The sequence below is a fragment of the Podarcis tiliguerta genome (genome assembly GCF_965153285.1).
Source record: "Podarcis tiliguerta genome assembly, chromosome: 4".
Classification (NCBI taxonomy): Eukaryota; Metazoa; Chordata; class Lepidosauria; order Squamata; family Lacertidae; genus Podarcis; species Podarcis tiliguerta.
In genome coordinates, this window is record NC_139537.1 from 69,817,371 (window position 1) to 69,830,635 (window position 13,265).

The window sequence follows — 13,265 nt, forward strand, 5'->3', positions numbered from 1 at the left end:
CACCATTTAGTTCGCCATCCAGTCTGATGAAGGGTTTGGTGAATTCAAAAGCCTGGTCGCTTCTTTTGTGACGTTTTGGCTGGTCTTAATAAAAAAAAATTGCCCAGCTGTGGGTTTTGAAATTATAATACATGAAAACCAAAAGAGCGGAGCTTTGAAATGAAATTGAGCTTATGATCTCTCTCGGCGGTGACCTAGAAAGAATTTCTCCTGACTTGCGGAGATGAAATGTTACGGACATCTTGTCCTTGTGAATGGCAGGGCTGCAACTGCTAAAATTCCCAGGCCTCGGAGAAATAAATGAATATATAACCACTGCCAAAGTCTAGACAAAATTGTTTTAGTTACCAGTAAATATCCATTTATCTCCACGGTTGGTTCAGGAGAAATTAATTTTAATTTAATTAACTCTATGCATAAAATATTATGAATTTCAAAAATAATTCTGTTGACAGTGGACTGTATCCAACAAAGTCAGTCAGAGTAGATGCACTGAAATTAATTAATCCAAGTTAGGCCTGGGAGTCTTGTCCATTAGGTTTACTGTGTTTACTCTGAGTAGGATTAGCATTTAATACAACCCATCACTATATATTATTAATAATGCAATGTTTCAGTAAATAATTCTGCATCTGTCTCAAAGGTAACAAAGTTTTACCTGGAAGTGAATTCTATTTTTTTATATATTTTTTGCTGAATTATCCCAAATCTAATGTTTTCAGCAGTCTCATCCTTTTACTTGCTGTGCCTCTTAAGCACAAAACCAAGAGTAGACATTTTCACCTTGACCCAAAGCAATGTAAATCACATCGCCCTGGATGAGGGTCCAACAAACTGCACAACTCAAAGCAGTTTGGGCTGTCTTGAACAACACCTGCTCAGGCTACATAGCAAACTTCTTCTGAAAGCATGAGGAATTTCAGAAGCAGCTTGTAATGTAGCCTATGGGGGTGCCATTCAAAAAGGGAAAACCTGGAAAACACCAATTACAAGCATGTTAAAATTGCTTCGGTTACTAATACTAAGAGGGCAGCTTCAAATGTTCCACTTGCCACAAGTGAAGTATCAATTCTTACTTCCATGGGGTTTGTTTTGCAGACCTTCTGCCACAACGACCAGGTCATTATCTTCTTAAGTCTGCTTTGGGTTTCTTTGCTCATTTCTTGACTGCATTCACGATCCCTTTCCATCTTGAGTGCTACCAATGAGGACACAGAGATTTTTTTCGTGCTTTCTTCCTCCACATAAACGACAAAGGCACTTTCTACATAGAAACTTTGCCATTCTCTCTCTGCACACTGCTAAGCTGCTTAAACCCCACAAAAGTGACCTGTGGTACAGCAGCTGGCATCAAGAAATAGGGCTGGAGACAGCCAAGTTCCAATATCCACCAAGCAAGGCTACTCATTGGCTGAGCTCGTATCAGTCCCTCCCTCTCAGCGTAACTACCTCATTTATTTATTTAATATCAAGGTTTACACCCTGCCCTTCAGTCAAATTATTAGGCCATCTTAAAATAAAACATTACAATGAAATATTAAAACTGAAATTGAAAAAAACAGTAAATCCATAAAAGCTACATTAAAAAGAAAAATACAAACCAGAATAACAGGGAAAGGAAAAAATAAAAGTGTAAAAGCCTGGGGAAACAATAAGGTTGGGGAGAGCATTCCACATCCAGGATGCCAGCACTGGAGAAAAAATAATAATACCTTTGCTGGGTACCTCAGGCTTGAGAAAAGAGTCTCTGAGAATGACTCACAAGCAGGCATATGTGGAGAATCTGGTCCTAAGCCATAAAGGTCTCGCAGGGTAGTCGTGAGCATGAAAAGCACTGGGAGAAATATATATGGCCCCATGAATTCCTTCAAGGAACGACAGAATAAAAAGGAAACAAATTCTACAACCCCACCCAACAAGGTCCTCAGCTCTCTCCCTATACTTTTTTATTCTCTTTGATTCCTCTTGCAGTTCACTGTCCACTGATGTTATCCCCCAGCCACTGGCCTTCTGAGCTGCTTGCCTCTAACCTAAGGCTACCAGATGTCCCCGTTTCCCAGGGACAACCCCCAGATTTACAAATCAGTCCCCATACAAAATCCACTGAAGTTGAAAAGTGTCCCCGGATTAATTGAAAAAAATCTGGTAGCCTTACTCTAACCCCACCTCACTGCTTCTGGGAAACCTCTCATTGGCTGGTAGTACTTGTCCCTGAGTGTCTCTTTGCCTGGTAGTGCTAGTTTCTGAGTGCAGAATGACACCTCTTGTCTGCTGCTGCAAGACACGTGCTGTTGGCTGACCTTGCAGAGTGTGGTGTATAAATAAATAAAACACCCAGTGTATTAAATAAATAAATTAGCAAGCAAGCAGCAAGCAAGCAGGGTTTTCTCTGATCCAGGCTCATATTGTGGTACTTCTATGCACTTCTATCACTCACAGTTGGCATTATGTAGAGCCTTGCTGGATTAGACCAAAGGCCTACCCAGTTCAGCATCCTGTTCTCATGGTGGCCGAGTCAATGCCTATGGGAAGCCCACAAGCAGGACTTTAATGCAATAGCAGCATTCTCCCCACTTATGATTCCCAGAAATTGGTATACAGAGACACGTTGCACCCAGTTGTGGAGGTAGGACATAGAGCCATCATAGCCTTTGATAGCTAGTAGACACTGTAGGTTAAACCACAGTGCTTGCAGGGTTTGCCGATCATAAGGTCGGAGGTTCAAATCCCTGTGATGGGGTGAGCTCCCGTTGCTCGGTCCGTACTCCTGCCAACCTAGCAGTTTGAAAGCATGCAGTGCAAGTAGATACATAGGTACTGCTCCAGAGGGAAGGTAAACGGCGTTTCCGTGCGCTGCTCTGGTTCACCAGAAGCGACTTAGTCATGCTGGCCACGTGACCCGGAAGCTACACTGGCTCCCTTGGTCAGTAAAGCAAGATGAGCGCCGCAACCCCAGAGTCGTCCGCGACTGGACCTAACGGTCGGGGTCCCTTTACCTAGACATTGATAGCCTTATCCTCTATGAATTTGTCTTCACACACACACACACACACGTAATAGTATCTTAACCTATTATTGTGGGTTTTTAAAAAAAGTTTTCAATACCACTGGTGCTGAAAGTAGTGACCAAAATAAAGCACATCCTCACCAGATGTTTCCACCATCGCCTACCCAAGATCTTAATTCTCCTTATTTCTCTTCCTGGGCATTGAATGGCACGCGAAGAAATCAGTTTTATCAGCAGGAACCATTCATATCTATTCTCTTTCCTTCAATTGTCACAAACTGCTTCTGTTGAGTTATTATGGCAGCTCATTCAAAACAAACACTACAACTGTTAACCCTGCAGGCAGTTAAAAATGCAATCTTCAAATGATAGGTTGCTCACTCTGCAGAAGCTCCACACAGAAAAGAAAGCATGGTAAGCTACAGTTTGGGGGGGGGGGAATTCCCTCTGTAATCTTCTATAATGTAACAGCCCCTTCCTGCTCCCCCCCAGCCAATGCATGTGAAATCTGCATTTTATGTGACTTAAATTAGTGGAAAACTAATGCAGACAAAGCTTTTTTGGCCTTAATTTGAGCCTGGACTTAGCAGGACACCCTTCAGCCCTGTCTACAATATAAACTTACATAGATTACATAACTTTAGCTGCCATTACATTCCAGGATTTGTTGCAGATCTGCAGTGTGGATCTTATTATTCACCGTATTTTTAAATGTCCTTTCTCTCATTTGGAAGCTTAGAGCAGCATACAATTAAAACAAATTCTGGTTGTAAATACATAATTAAAATACAGTCTGGTTATATTAAAAAAATCTGGACAAAAGTATTGCAGGAGATGGATAAGTCCATGCACACAGATATTCCCTGTGATCCCAGTTTATGTTTGCTTGCCTTGTTTCCTGACCCAGTAACACACATCTGAAATAGCTATACAGTTGGTAGCTTCAAGAGAGACCATAACAGAGAACGGGAAAGACACGAAACACTTGAATTCAGACATGTGGCATAAGAAACTATTATTTGTCTCTGTTTCTGAAAAGCTCACACATCATCTAAAATGCAGTGTTTATGATGGTTCGAATGGAGGAGGTTTAGACCTAGTACATTGAGTGCAAGGGCATATGATAGTAACGGAGAGTGGCCAAAGCAGCAGACAGTTAAACACACGTGCTAAAGACACTTGGGGAGAAAGACCATTTGAAGGTGTTTCCAAGCCAAGATGGGTGAGCTGCAGTGCTTGGTCTTAGAGATATTGTCGGTGTAATGGAAGTCTGGTGGAAGGGAGACATCCAGTGGGGCATGGCTATCTCTGGATACAAATTCTGTAGGAAGAACAGGGAAAGGCATACTGGAGGTGGTGTCCTCAATTTCATTAATTTAATGCGCAACACCGGAACGTTTCTGCTACACTATTTCTGTTTTTGACTGCTATTCCTTTCCCTAGGCTAGTTGAGTGGTTCTTACTTGTGTTTCAGTAGTGAGTGCCTTTGGCTTTGAGGTTTGCAGTCTGTTGTGTCTGTTATCGCATCATATCAAGCTGTCTTTGCCACAATCCTTTTCCTTTTGCACTAAAAACTCCTGTCCCGATTCAGCAAGAGGGAAGCAAAGATGTGGAGACAGTTGATGCTTGCAGGCTCCTTAGTGAATCAGTAGCCGAAGTGCAAGTACAGTGGTACCTCAGGTTACAGACGCTTCAGGTTACAGACTCCGCTAACCCAGAAATAGTACCTCGGGTTAAGAACTTTGCTTCAGGATGAGAACAGAAATTGTGCGGCGACAGTGGGAGCCCCATTAGCTAAAGTGGTACCTCAGGTTAAGAACAGTTTCAGGTTAAGAACGGACCTCCAGAACGAATTAAGTTCTTAAACTGAGGTACCACTGTAACACATTTGGATGTGATTGAGGACATATAGGTCAAAGAATAATATGCCAACATGGTTAATGAGGCAAGTCAAAGATGCTATTAGAGGCAAGACATGTTCCTTCAGAAAATGGAAATTTTATCCAAATGAGAACAAAAAAGGAACACAGGCTTTGGCAAAAGACACGCAAGAAGATAACAGATGCAAAAACCCACACAGAGCCCATTGCTAAAAACATAAATGCCACAGGACATCTTCTTTTTTTGCAGCCGGAACTCACCAGAATTCAGTTCCGGCTCCTCTCAAATGGGCACCATTGCCATTCCAAGAGGACAAAGGAGGCATTCGTGTTGAGTCCCGGCACCTCTTTTTATAGAAAAATAGTGCTGAATACCAGTACCGCCACACACATACATAGGAGACTGGCTAGAGGGGCAGTTAAAACCTTTGTATGACAAGGAAGTCAAAGGTGTGCTAAATGAGGAACACAAGGTTGCAGATAATTCTTTTTGATCCTCTTCACAGAAGATGTAGATCCTGTGTTTTAAACTTTCTCAAGAAGGGGATCTGAGGAACTGAGGCAAACAGAGGTGACAAAGTCAGGGTCAAGGAACCTGCAGCTGTCCAAATGTTTGGGTTCATTTTCCACAATCCCTAATCATTTGCAATGCTGGTTGTAGCTGATGGGAGCTGGAGTCCAGAAGCTTCAAGAGGACATACAGAGTTCTCATCTCTGTTTTAAAGTGCTGTTTGAATAAAAAGCAGTTTAGATCTAAAATGAACACTTTCTCATAATTGGTGCATGCTTTAACACGCCATATAAGTTTCCAGTCCAAATACCTTTATTACGTTTGGATCAGTACATTTCTAGGTCTCTACTCCAAGGTGTCAATCACTTGCATAACATGTAGCTATCATTCACCCTGCTCACAGCTTTCCTGATTTTCTGCATGGCAGGACAGACATATTGGCTGAACTGTATTCTGCCAGTTCCAAAGCAAGCAATTTAACTCTAGGCAGAGATAGCACATTATTTGGAAGACACAGCTTAAGATATATGACTGCTGCAATATAATGTTGGCTTTTAAAATCTCAAAATGAATAAATAGCTTTGTTCACTTTTCTATTCCTTTATGCTTTTGCTATTAGGAATAAATATTAGGGGCTGACCATTTATACAGACAGGTTTTGTGTGTCTAAAAAGATAATGTTCCCCACAGAGCACTCAAATTGTATGGGTGTTCCCTTGATGTTAAAAGTGAGCAATAAATCTTGTGACAGGGACAGTTGCCATCTTAGCCCAGTTCAGCCCATTTTTGGTAGCTTGGAGACAAAAGCCATCATTCAAAGAAATATACCAGCTCTTTGCCCAAGGACTTGTCCACACTCACTTGCCTTTTTATGAAGTGATCCACAAGCAATAGCATTTCCTCTGTTTCCAATTCAGGTCATCCCATATACCGTATGTAGCTGGAAGTGCATCACCCCATGTACAAGGAAAGACAGAGGTATCAGCAGACTTGGGGTAATCCTAAGGTTTGCATGGGTACAAAAATCTTCAGAAAACAATCCTAAGGCATGGAAGAAACCTCAAAATGTCCAACAAGGACTCAGTGGCCACAAAATTCTGAATGATGGTGGGAAAAAAACAGACAACCAGTTGGCTGGAAGTAAGATAAGCAAAGGAAACATAGGCAGATGCCTTATACTTCCGTCTAGCTCAGAACAGTATTGTTTATGTAGTGGCTCTCCAAGGTTTCATAACTTTATTTCTAGATGGGCTAGACTGTCTCACCTTCTTTTCTTTTTTTGATAGGTCAGAGTTTTGCAACCTGTTCAGCGGCACCAATAAAGGCCTTCACAGGCACCAGGCTGGTGACTCCGCAGCCTAGTGGACCAGCCTCCACTGATTCTAATTGGGGAGTAGGAGAAATAAAGGTTGGAAACGATGCAACAAACTAAGATTCTAGAATTCAGCAATAGCCATTCATTGTTTATAGTCATGTTTCAAAGGTATCCTCTCAGTTAACAATGTATACTAATAACTTGAGGGTGCCCTAATTTTTTGCACACTTCATATACCTATAAATCCACCACTACCCCCACTCCCAGCTGATGTGCGTGGCTGTTTCCCATGTATGTTCATGAGTCTGGAGTGGCCTCACCCACCGCTGGCATGGCCTCCCAGAGGTTAGCTAGCACTGAACTGGAGAGAAACCCCTCACCTTTTTGTGAGGGTGATTAAGCCTCGCAGGAGAAAGTCATGGTAGTGATGGACAAATGGGACGGAGAGCCATCCTCCTTCTGGGCTATGTTTCCTCCTTTGTGTACGAAGACAAGTGTTTAAACACTCTCAGCTTGTAGAACCATCTAACCCATTGACCCAGCTTGGCAGAAAGGTGGGATATAAATACATTACATAAACAATAAATAAAACAAATAATCCTACTTGCCTTATATCCGGTATTGCATATGATGCTCTGCTTCTGGTAAGATAAAGGCCTACTGCTCAGACATTGGACTTATTTCAAATACTGTCTGATACAACTACCTTATCTAACGCTTACTTCACAATTTTTTTCACAAATTCTTATCAGTATTAGCCAGCTTATTTTTAGGAGTCAACACACGCAGCAAAGTACCTTTAATATGTTCTCTTTAAATCTTCCCCTCAAAGTTCCCCTTTGCTCTGCAGGTCAATTTGTACACAAAACTCCAAGCCATTAAATATAACACATGCATACACATACACAAACACACACACACATCAAATAATGGAAGCTGCTCTGGAAATTTCTATATTTCAGACATTGCAAGATCATGGAGGTTCTATGTTTAAAAGGATATTTCCAAACATCACACAAGGAACTTGTGCTTCTGGTTGAACTTGTGCTTCTGGTTGACCTATGAGCATGCTGGCATTAGCCCTGGTGTAGTGGCGACATTATCCCTGGTGTAGTGGTGTAGTGGGGATGCGGGTGGTGCTGTGGGTTAAACCACAGAGCCTAGGACTTGCTGATCAGAAGGTCGGCAGTTCGAATCCCCGCGACAGGGTGAGCTCCCGTTGCTCTGTCCCTGCTCCTGCCAACCTAGCAGTTCGAAAGCACGTCAAAGTGCAAGTAGATAAATAGGTACCGCTCCGGCAGGAAGGTAAACGGTGTTTCCGTGCGCTGCTCTGGTTCGCCAGAAAGACTTAGTCATGCTGGCCACATGACCTGGAAGCTGTACGCCGGCTCCCACGGCCAATAAAGCGAGATGAGCGCCACAACCCCAGAGTCATCCGAAACTGGACCTAATGGTCAGGGGTCCCTTTACCTAGTGGCAACATGGAGTACCAGGACCATAGGAACAACCTGAAAGTAATAGATAAATGAAGTGTTTATTCAGTTCTCCAAACGCACTGATAACTTATTTTTAACCTAGTTTGATGCTTGGAGTGCTTAGGATGCTAGAAGGCAAGCTATTCAGACATTGTTCCTGCAAATCAACTCACAAGGACATTGCTAGAGAATTTAGCTCCCTGCTGATTCAGAGGTAAGCATCAGTCCCCTACCCCCACTGCTCGTTCCTAACAGTGACCTACTTTGTATCTGCCATACTCAGCCTTTGTTGTTTGATGGGGGTGGGGAAGATAGATGTCAAGGAAATTGCAAGAAACGCATTCCCAGGCAGCTACTGGCAATTTTCTTTTTATTACCTTGAGCACTCTTTTTACAAAGAGGTTAGCGCTAACAGTTCAGAAGGAAAGCATTGTCTCCGACAGCTAGTCTGTATCCTGTGTCAAGCCAACATCTTACAAACCGCTCAAATGGTCCATACACCAAGTGATGCAGAAACCCATTTGCAAGTCAGTGCGATCTTTTCACTGTTCACACTCGCTGTAGTCCAGAGCATAAACCTAAATCTATCTAACTCTTGACACACCTGTTAATCTTTAACATGTTTGCTATTTTCAGCAATTGTTAGAATATTCATAATGTTGTTCTCAGCTTTAGGGGACTTCTAAGTTGGAAACGAGGAATTAGCAATAAGGAATGAGGCGCAGTGGTAGAATATACGCTTTGTATCTCCTCTCCCCTTCTGTATTGTAGTTTCTCTGAAACATTCAGACCGGGCGGTTGTCAAAGGCAAAATACGAAGCTAGACTAATCATTGTTCTGGCCTAGGAAGGTTGTTCTTATTACAGGATGCATCTGACTGGAAGCTCAGCAGCAGCAGTCGGCAAGGGTCTAGCTGTATAGCATTTCATTTGTGCCAGGAAATTCAATCCTAAACATCTACTTGGAAACAAGCCCCACGTGATTCAATTTAACTTGTATCCACACCATCTTTGGGACTAGCAGTGTGCTGTGTTTTTGTGGGTGTGGAGGGGAGAATCATTTTAATGTGTTATATGTGGAACTGAGTTAAATGACTTCTCACGGAGGAATGGAGAGTTGACTCACCGTTTATACGGCTTTTGTTCACATTGACACTATTATTCATAGCAACTGAGATATTAAAATTACTAAATCAGTTGCCAGGTTTTCCACTGAGCATCACAGCTGTCAAAGAGGGTTTTCATGCTCTATAGAACACATTCTATTGTGCAAAAAGATATTTGTAGCATTGTCCTCTAGCAGCTGCAGTAGGCAGCGTATTCAGAAAGGCTAGACAACTTCAGTATCAAAGGCTCCTAGACTGGAAAGTCTCCTACCTCTGTAGCTAGCAAAATATCTAACTGTAAAAATGCAGAGTTATTTTTATTTGATTGTTCTACTTCTCAAAAAAAACAAAGCAACAACAACACCAAAAAAGAAACAAGTGTACAGTAATCAAGAACTACCTTTATTTTTAATGGAATGTTTTCTCAGCCATGTAAATGGAAAATAAAACAGGCCATTTATTAATTGTCCTTTACCTCCCCCCCCCCCGGAACATTACTTTAAATCTTCAGGTGTAATTACCGCAATCAATTCAGGAACATTTCAGAGAATCAGCTCAAGGGGGGGGGGGGAGACAATAATTGAAGCAGTAAACATGCTGCGGCTTCTGATAAGAGCTACACAGCTGTTTTCTACAGAGAAAAGACTTTGCCGCTTGCCTCTGATAATTTTCTTCATCCTTTTGTTGGTTTCCTAGTACAGTGTGTACATTGTTGGGTTTCTTCTCCATTCCACCCTGTATCAGTGTAATGCTAGTGGCAGGGATAAAATTAGCCCCCCAAACTAAATAATAACAACCTATGTTTTTAAAAAGAGTTCTATGTCTTACCTATTGTGAAGAAAATAGTCTACAGTGATTGGAAAACAATTAATAAATTCACAGTAGGGCAATACATTCATTAGGACCTACTAAAATATTGCTTACTACTTTGTGGCATTTTACTTGGGTCATTTAAAATGTGTTGCCTTTATTTATTACTATTATCGTTCAAGATTATTTTATTAATTAAGAGAGCAGGCCTTTTCTGTGGTAGTTTCTTGACTGGAATGTCTCCCCAATGCAGTTCACTTAGTGCTGTCTTTGTCATACAGTATTTCTGGTGCCAAGCAAAGACATTTTCCCAGACATTTGGACAGCACTGATTATCAGGCTTTTGGTGGTCTTGTGTGAATGGAGGGAGTATTTTGTACTGTCTCAGATGACTTTTTCTTTGAAGGAACATGGTTGGCATTTTGTGTTTGTGTTATTTTATTGAATTTGTTATGTATTTTAGTATTGTAAATAGTTTCTGGATGTGTAAAGCGATATATAAATATAATAAACTAATTATTGTTGCAGCATTATGGACAAAGATCATTATGAACAAAGACAAACTGATTGTTATTTCGCTTAATTCTGGAGACACTTGTAAACCACAATGTTGGAAAATTAGTCAGAGAAAGCCCTGCTCGATGGTACAGCTGATATGAGGTTCCCTACATGATAAAATGGAAAAATAAAAACTGTGCCAATTGCAAGACATTCAGCACAGATGAGTGTATTTCCTTTGCAAATCTTGCATTTTGTTGTTTAATTCTAGCCAAATACAGCCATGCTGTCCCTTGCCAGATGCCACTACTCTCATCTACTTGCTTTAGCAGTAATGCTATTTTCAATGAGATCAAAGTATTAGAAAAATGAGTAAACTTCATTCTCTGAGTAATGAAGTGATAAAATGCATTCAGACTGAATGGATTCCAGCGACATAATTTCAGAAACATCTCTTTTCTAAATGGACAAGGCAATTCATTAACGATTAATTGTAACCAATGGTATTACACCAATGTTAAGAGCCAGCAACGTTTTATATTTATATTTGTATTATGTTTGTATTACTTTTTAAACTATATAAACAGTGATCAACCATTGGTGGTGTTGTTTTCAATCCATTAAAGATCATTCTAAGTCATTGTCTGTGCAGAGGATAGAGTGTGGGACAGTAATGTCCTGTGTGCCATGAGAAGTAAAGGCTTCTGCAGTCCAAAGGACACCCCATTTAGGAAGCTGCCTGTTGCCTCTCTGAAATAATTACTGTTGGATAATTCAGTCACTGCCGCTAGAGACAGCATTCAAAATACCACCCATGGAGGAGGGTGCTCCCCTGAATTGGAATTAGTCACTGTTCTGGGTTTTACATCATTTTTAGGCAGATATTATATCCCCTGACAACATAAAATTCTGGAATTTCTTAGGGAGCTTGAGCAAAATGTTTCTCCAATTTTAATTTGGAAATAATCCCACAACTGTTACAGCTATTTTCTTTGTGCAATGGAACCATCTTCCTTTTATCCTCCCGCCATCTATTCCTCCAACCCTCCAAAGCAGATTTGGGAATGGTGTGAGGCATGCAGGGGAGGAGAGGGGGAAATCACACTGCACTGGCGGGAATCTTTGTGATGGAATCCTGTGGCACAACAATTTTGTTGAATATGGTCCTCATCTTCCCTTCTCACTCCCAGCAGTCACTTCTTGGTGGGAGAATTTGGAACTGTAGGGCAGGGATAGGGAACCTGTGGCCCTCCAAATGGAACTATGACTCCCAGCATTCTTGACCATGCAGGCTGGGGCTAATGAGAGGTGGAGTCAACCGCATTCAAAGCACCACAGGTTTCCTGTGCCTGCTGTAGGAGGAAATTTCACTACCTTGTCAGCAGAACCAGGACCTCATCTCCTCTTTCTCCTTCCGCCTCTCTCTCTAGGATAGGATGCCACTGGTGGATTGTGAACTTTGATTCTGTTCATCTGCCCTAAGCCAAGCATGGACTGGATGGCAGGTAATACCTGGTCTGTATTGGCCACACCCTTAGGCATCCCATTTATTTATCTTCTGCACAAAAAAAGATTGAGTAGAGCTCATGTCTGAAAATGAGTTTATTTTAACAAACCTGTATTTAAAATAGTTATTCCTCCCCCCCCCCTCCCTTATTCTGGAACAATTTCTTCAGTAGAAATGGATGTGCATTGAGGATGGGAACTCTGAAATTCCAGCTAAATGTTAAGCACAGCTGAGCAAGAATAAAAACATTTTGCCATTCGATTTTCTGCTGTCACAACTTGGCATCAAAAACGTCTCCACAGCAATAGACAATACATTTTTTCACACTTGCATAGTATCTGAACGGGGTTCATTTTTTGTCGACTGGCAACGTCTCAAAGAGAAAATAGCACAAGCATTTCTCTGCTCATAGTTTCTGAGGGGTTTAGAGCTGTGCAGCTTCCCCTGTGAGCTGTAAGATATATCCTTTGAGACAGTACCATATGGGAAAAGAATGAAAAACTTCTGATGTTGTTATTGCAGAGTTGTAGGAAACCAACAGCTGGGGATGAGGAAGAGAGACAGCTGTTTGTTATTCTGAAGCATTTGCTTTCCTTACCAAAGAGTTCAATGTTAGTTTTAATTTTACTTGTAAATAATCTCTGGCTTTCCTTTTCCATGGTTAAATCCTTGATCTTATGTGAACGATAGATTTCAGAAATAAGGAAGTATCCAGTCTCTTCATGCCAAATGCAGTCAACAGACCCTACTTAAGATATAAATAGAACTAAACTAGGTGGGGCTTCTGGCCACCAGGACAACATTAAAACTCTCTAAGGGATTTTTTGTTGTGCTGATTTCAATTAACTAGCACAGTGATTCCCAAGTGAGGGGGAAGGCCTCATGTTCTGAAGGGATACCATTACAGCACGTTCCAAGTATTGTAAACACAGCATCGAAAATGCATCGAATGCATTTTTACATATGATAAACCAGAGACAGTGAACCTTTGGCCCTTCAGATGTTCATGGACTCCAGCCCCCATCAGCTTCTGCTACCATGGCCAGTGCTCAGGGAGGGTGAGAACTGTAGTCCCGCATGATTGTGATAAACCATGGCTTATCACAATGGGAGTGAGCCTCGGGGAGCCTAAGCAGAGAAGACTAGGAGCTGGTGCT

At 41.6% G+C, this 13,265-nt stretch overlaps 1 long non-coding RNA gene across 1 annotated transcript; it reads right to left on the bottom strand.

Moving 5' to 3' along the window:
• Positions 1-3,866: 3,866 nt before the first annotated feature.
• LOC310676428 lies at positions 3,867-6,915 on the bottom strand. Its single transcript, XR_014510564.1, has 2 exons — positions 6,260-6,915; positions 3,867-5,443 (listed from the first exon to the last, which is right to left on the bottom strand). It is a non-coding gene; the product is annotated as an uncharacterized lncRNA (long non-coding RNA).
• Between the last annotated feature and the right edge of the window lie 6,350 nt (positions 6,916-13,265).